The following is a 6,000-nucleotide window of genomic DNA, read 5'->3' on the forward strand; positions in this document are numbered from 1 at the left end:
TGACTGTGCTATAGATTTGATCCCAGGCAGTAAATTTCCTAAGGGAAGACTGTTTAATCTGTCGGTACCTGAACATACCGCTATGCGTTCATATATCAAGGAGTCTCTGGAGAAAGGACATATTCGTCCGTCTTCTTCCCCTCTTGGTGCGGGATTCTTTTTTGTGGCAAAAAAGGACGGATCTTTGAGACCTTGTATTGATTATCGGCTTTTAAATAAGATCACTGTCAAATTTCAGTATCCTTTACCGCTGTTGTCTGACTTGTTTGCCCGGATTAAGGGTGCCAAGTGGTTCACCAAGATAGACCTTCGTGGTGCGTACAACCTTGTGCGCATTAAGCAAGGTGATGAATGGAAAACCGCATTCAATACGCCCGAAGGTCATTTTGAGTACTTGGTGATGCCTTTTGGGCTCTCCAATGCGCCTTCAGTTTTTCAGTCCTTTATGCATGACATTTTCCGGAAGTATCTGGATAAATTTTTGATTGTTTATCTGGATGATATTTTGGTTTTTTCTGATAATTGGGATTCGCATGTGGAGCAGGTCAGGTTGGTCTTTAAAATTTTGCGTGAAAATTCTTTGTTTGTCAAGGGCTCAAAGTGTCTCTTTGGTGTACAGAAGGTTCCCTTTTTGGGGTTCATTTTTTCCCCTTCTGCTGTGGAGATGGACCCAGTCAAGGTCCGAGCTATTCTTGATTGGACTCAACCCTCGTCAGTTAAGAGTCTTCAGAAGTTCTTGGGCTTCGCTAACTTCTACCGTCGTTTTATCGCTAATTTTTCTAGCATTGTGAAACCTTTGACGGATATGACCAAGAAGGGCTCCGATGTAGCTAACTGGGCTCCTGCTGCCGTGGAGGCTTTCCAGGAGTTGAAACGCCGGTTTACTTCGGCGCCTGTTTTGTGCCAGCCTGACGTCTCACTTCCCTTTCAGGTTGAGGTGGATGCTTCGGAGATTGGGGCAGGGGCCGTTTTGTCGCAGAGAGGCCCTGGTTGCTCTGTTATGAAACCTTGTGCCTTTTTCTCTAGGAAGTTTTTGCCTGCCGAGCGAAATTATGATGTGGGCAATCGGGAGTTGTTGGCCATGAAATGGGCATTTGAGGAGTGGCGTCATTGGCTCGAGGGTGCTAAGCATCGTGTGGTGGTCTTGACTGATCACAAAAATCTGATGTATCTCGAGTCTGCTAAACGCCTTAATCCGAGACAGGCCCGCTGGTCATTGTTTTTCTCCCGCTTTGATTTTGTTGTCTCGTATTTACCAGGTTCAAAGAATGTGAAGGCCGATGCTCTTTCTAGGAGCTTTGTGCCTGATGCTCCTGGAGTCGCTGATCCTGTTGGTATTCTTAAAGATGGAGTTATCTTGTCAGCTATTTCTCCGGATCTGCGACGTGTGTTGCAGAGATTTCAGGCTGATAGGCCTGAGTCTTGTCCACCTGACAGACTGTTTGTCCCGGATAAGTGGACCAGCAGAGTCATTTCCGAGGTTCATTCCTCGGTGTTGGCAGGTCACCCGGGCATTTTTGGCACCAGAGATCTGGTGGCCAGTTCCTTTTGGTGGCCTTCCTTGTCAAGGGATGTGCGGTCATTTGTGCAGTCCTGTGGGACTTGTGCTCGAGCTAAGCCTTGCTGTTCTCGTGCCAGCGGTTTGCTCTTGCCCTTGCCTGTCCCGAAGAGACCTTGGACACATATCTCCATGGATTTCATTTCTGATCTTCCGCTATCTCAGGGCATGTCCGTTATCTGGGTGATATGTGATCGCTTCTCCAAGATGGTCCATTTGGTTCCTTTGCCTAAGCTGCCTTCCTCTTCCGATCTGGTTCCTGTGTTTTTCCAGAACGTGGTTCGTTTGCACGGCATCCCTGAGAATATTGTGTCAGACAGAGGATCCCAGTTCGTTTCCAGGTTCTGGCGATCCTTTTGTAGTAGGATGGGCATTGATTTGTCGTTTTCGTCTGCTTTCCATCCTCAGACTAATGGACAGACGGAGCGAACCAATCAGACTTTGGAGGCTTATTTGAGGTGTTTTGTCTCTGCTGATCAGGACGATTGGGTGACATTCTTGCCGTTGGCTGAGTTTGCCCTTAATAATCGGGCTAGTTCCGCCACCTTGGTTTCGCCTTTTTTCTGCAACTCTGGTTTCCATCCTCGCTTTTCTTCGGGTCATGTGGAGCCTTCTGACTGTCCTGGGGTGGATTCTGTGGTGGATAGGTTGCAGCAGATCTGGAATCATGTGGTGGACAACTTGAAGTTGTCACAGGAGAAGGCTCAGCGCTTTGCCAACCGCCGCCGCGGTGTGGGTCCCCGACTACGCGTTGGGGATTTGGTATGGCTTTCTTCCCGCTTTGTTCCTATGAAGGTCTCCTCTCCCAAATTTAAACCTCATTTTATTGGGCCTTACAAGATATTGGAAATCCTTAATCCTGTATCTTTTCGTCTGGATCTTCCTGTGTCGTTTGCTATTCACAATGTATTTCATAGGTCCTTGTTGCGGCGGTACATTGTGCCTGTAGTTCCTTCTGCTGAGCCTCCTGCTCCGGTGTTGGTTGAGGGCGAGTTGGAGTACGTGGTGGAGAAGATCTTGGATTCTCGCCTCTCCAGGCGGAGGCTTCAGTACCTGGTCAAGTGGAAGGGCTATGGTCAGGAGGATAATTCCTGGGTGGTCGCCTCTGATGTTCATGCGGCCGATTTAGTTCGTGCCTTTCATGCCGCTCATCCTGATCGCCCTGGTGGTCGTGGTGAGGGTTCGGTGACCCCTCACTAAGGGGGGGGGGGTACTGTTGTGAATTTGCTTTTTGCTCCCTCTAGTGGTTACTAGTTTTTTGAATCTGGTTTTTCTGTCATTCCTTTTATCTGCACCTGGGTCGTTAGTTAGGGGTGTTGCTATATAAGCTCCCTGGACCTTCAGTTCTATGCCTGGCAACGTAGTTATCAGAGCTAGTCTGCTGTGCTCTTGTCTACTGATCCTGGTTCCAGTTATATCAGCTAAGTCTGCCTTTTGCTTTTTGCTATTTGTTTTGGTTTTGTATTTTTGTCCAGCTTGTTCCAAATCTACATCCTGACCTTTGCTGGAAGCTCTAGGGGGCTGGTGTTCTCCCCCCGGACCGTTAGACGGTTCGGGGGTTCTTGAATTTCCAGTGTGGATTTTGATAGGGTTTTTGTTGACCATATAAGTTACCTTTCTTTATTCTGCTATCAGTAAGCGGGCCTCTCTGTGCTAAACCTGGTTCATTTCTGTGTTTGTCATTTCCTCTTACCTCACCGTCATTATTTGTGGGGGGCTTCTATCCAGCTTTGGGGTCCCCTTCTCTGGAGGCAAGAAAGGTCTTTGTTTTCCTCTACTAGGGGTAGCTAGATTCTCCGGCTGGCGCGTGTCATCTAGAATCAACGTAGGAATGATCCCCGGCTACTTCTAGTGTTGGCGTTAGGAGTAGATATATGGTCAACCCAGTTACCACTGCCCTATGAGCTGGATTTTTGTATTCTGCAGACTTGCTGATATCTCTGAGACCCTCGCCATTGGGGTCATAATAGGGGTGGATTATACTATATGGAGGACTATGAGATTCATTTTACTATTTGTAGAATTATGGGAGATGCATTATACTATATGGAGGACTTTGGATAGTGCATTATAGTATCTGGAGGACTTTGAGGTTAATTATTCTATATAGAAGGCAATGTGGTGCCCTTTATACTATATAGAAAACTATGCAAAAGGAATTTTACTATATGGTGGACTATGGAGAGTGCATTATACTATATAGAAGACTATGGGGTGCATTTTACTATAAGGAGGACTTTGGTATGTGCATTATACTTTATGCAGGACTATTATGTGGAGGATTATAGAGATTTGCATTTTCTATATGGAAGACTATGAAGGGTGCATTATATTATATGGAGGACCAAAAGGGGTGCATTATACTAAATGGAAAGCAATGTGTGGCCCATTATACTATTTTGAGGACTAATGGATGCATTATAATATATGCAGGGCTATGTGGGACTCAATATACTATATGGAGGACAATGGATGCTCATTATAATATTTGGAGGGCTATTTAGGGTCTATTATAATTTTTTGAAGGGCTATGCTGAGGCCAATATAATATTTTTAGGGGCATGTGGGAGCCTTTATACTTTATTGAGAGCTATGTGGGAGCCTTTAACTTGTATGCAAGCAATTATCCAGTGGAGTCCATCATACTGTTTGGAGGGCTGTGTGCGGGTCAATATACTGTTTAGATGCCTAGTGGGTGCCAATATACAGTGTTTAGCGATGTGGGGGTCATTATACTGTATTTAGACCCATTGCACTGCATTGAGGGTTGTGTGGAGGTCATCATTTGGAGACCGTACTGTGTTTGGTTAGCCATACTTAGCAGGAGAAATTGAGGTGGGCACAATAGGATCATGATACTGTGTGTATGGGGGTACTATCAAGGAATTCACTCTGGGAATATGATACAATGTTTGTGGGGTAATTTTGTTGGCATTATACTTTATGGTTGCCATGAAAGTGGAATCTAGCGCTCCAGTAGAAGGACAATTACATTGTAAGGGATGCACCGCTCTTGTATATAAATGATAAGCTTCCATGGTATTATAACATTTTTCTTTACACAAATTGCTACCTTTACAAGTGAGTGATTCAAGATGTATAGGATAAAAAAATATTTTTATATTGTCCATTTTGCAATACTGTATGGTCATTATATAAGTATGGTTCTATGTGTCTTCATTTAATATGATGTACATGTACATCATATGTCGTGTCTCTGCTGATTAGTGGGTTCGCATGCCGTGTCCGCATCTTTCCCAGCACATGACAGCTGATTAATTCAGTCATCATGCTCCTTTAACAGCCACGGGCGAAGTGGTGCTCTGCTTGCACCTGTTAGCCTGTTAAATCCTGCTGTCAATCTCTAACAGTGGCATTTAACACATGCTGTAGGAGGGGCGCGTCATTCCATGCTTCTATCAGCACACCCATGAGGTGATCGTGGGGCATCAATTAGTTGTCACAGCCAGGGCGCTTCCTGATGACCTCTGTGCATGTCATTACGATCCTCCTGTGAAAGCCAGCCTCATTAAAAATAGAACAAAAATACACATATTTGGTATCATTGCATTCGTAAAAGCCTGATCTATCAAAATATAAAGTAAATTAATCCTATTGGTAACCGATGTAACGAGAAAAAAATCAAAACGCCAGAATTACATTTTATTGGCCTGCCACAAGAGGCGATCAAAATATCTTATCTACAACAAAATGTCAGTTCAGAGCACAAAAAATAAACCCTCAAACAGTCCCACATCCCAAAAAAATTAATATGTTACAAATCTCGGAAAATTAAAACAAAAGCAACATTTTTTTCCCAAATTTAACATTTTTTTACCACTAGATTGCTGCCATTCAAAAGTAAAGCTCGTCCCTCAAAAAAAACCCTCATAAGGCTATATTGAGGGAAAAATAAAAAAGTTATGTCTCTTGGAAAAAGAGGAGGAAAAAAACAAATAAAAACAAAAACGAAAAATCTCACAGCACACGGACAGTAAATAGATACACGAATGTCACATACGTACATACGGTTGGCACACAGATGCGAATCACGGATCTCACCAATTCTGTTTTTTCCTGCACAGGAAGGCTATCTTACCCATGATAAAAAAATATTTTTATGCTACCCCATCCATTTACAATTTTCTATTCATCTGTAAACACTACTGTATAATTTACTTTTGACAATTTTCAATGACTATACAACGCATGTCAAAAAGGACATGACAAAAAATGCTAGAAGGTAAATACATGTACAGAAAGCCATCTGTAGTATAGGTATAAAACAAAACATAAACAGATTTGCACCATTAAATACAATTCTTAAAACAAGAATTACCCCATTTCCCAAAATTTATGTAATAAGAAATGCCAAGGAGGTAAACATCCAAAAAGTCAGCACCTGCTATAGAGCACTGTATACGCTAATACTATATTAATAT

This window comes from Ranitomeya variabilis, chromosome 1 (genome assembly GCF_051348905.1).
Source record: "Ranitomeya variabilis isolate aRanVar5 chromosome 1, aRanVar5.hap1, whole genome shotgun sequence".
Taxonomy (NCBI): Eukaryota; Metazoa; Chordata; class Amphibia; order Anura; family Dendrobatidae; genus Ranitomeya; species Ranitomeya variabilis.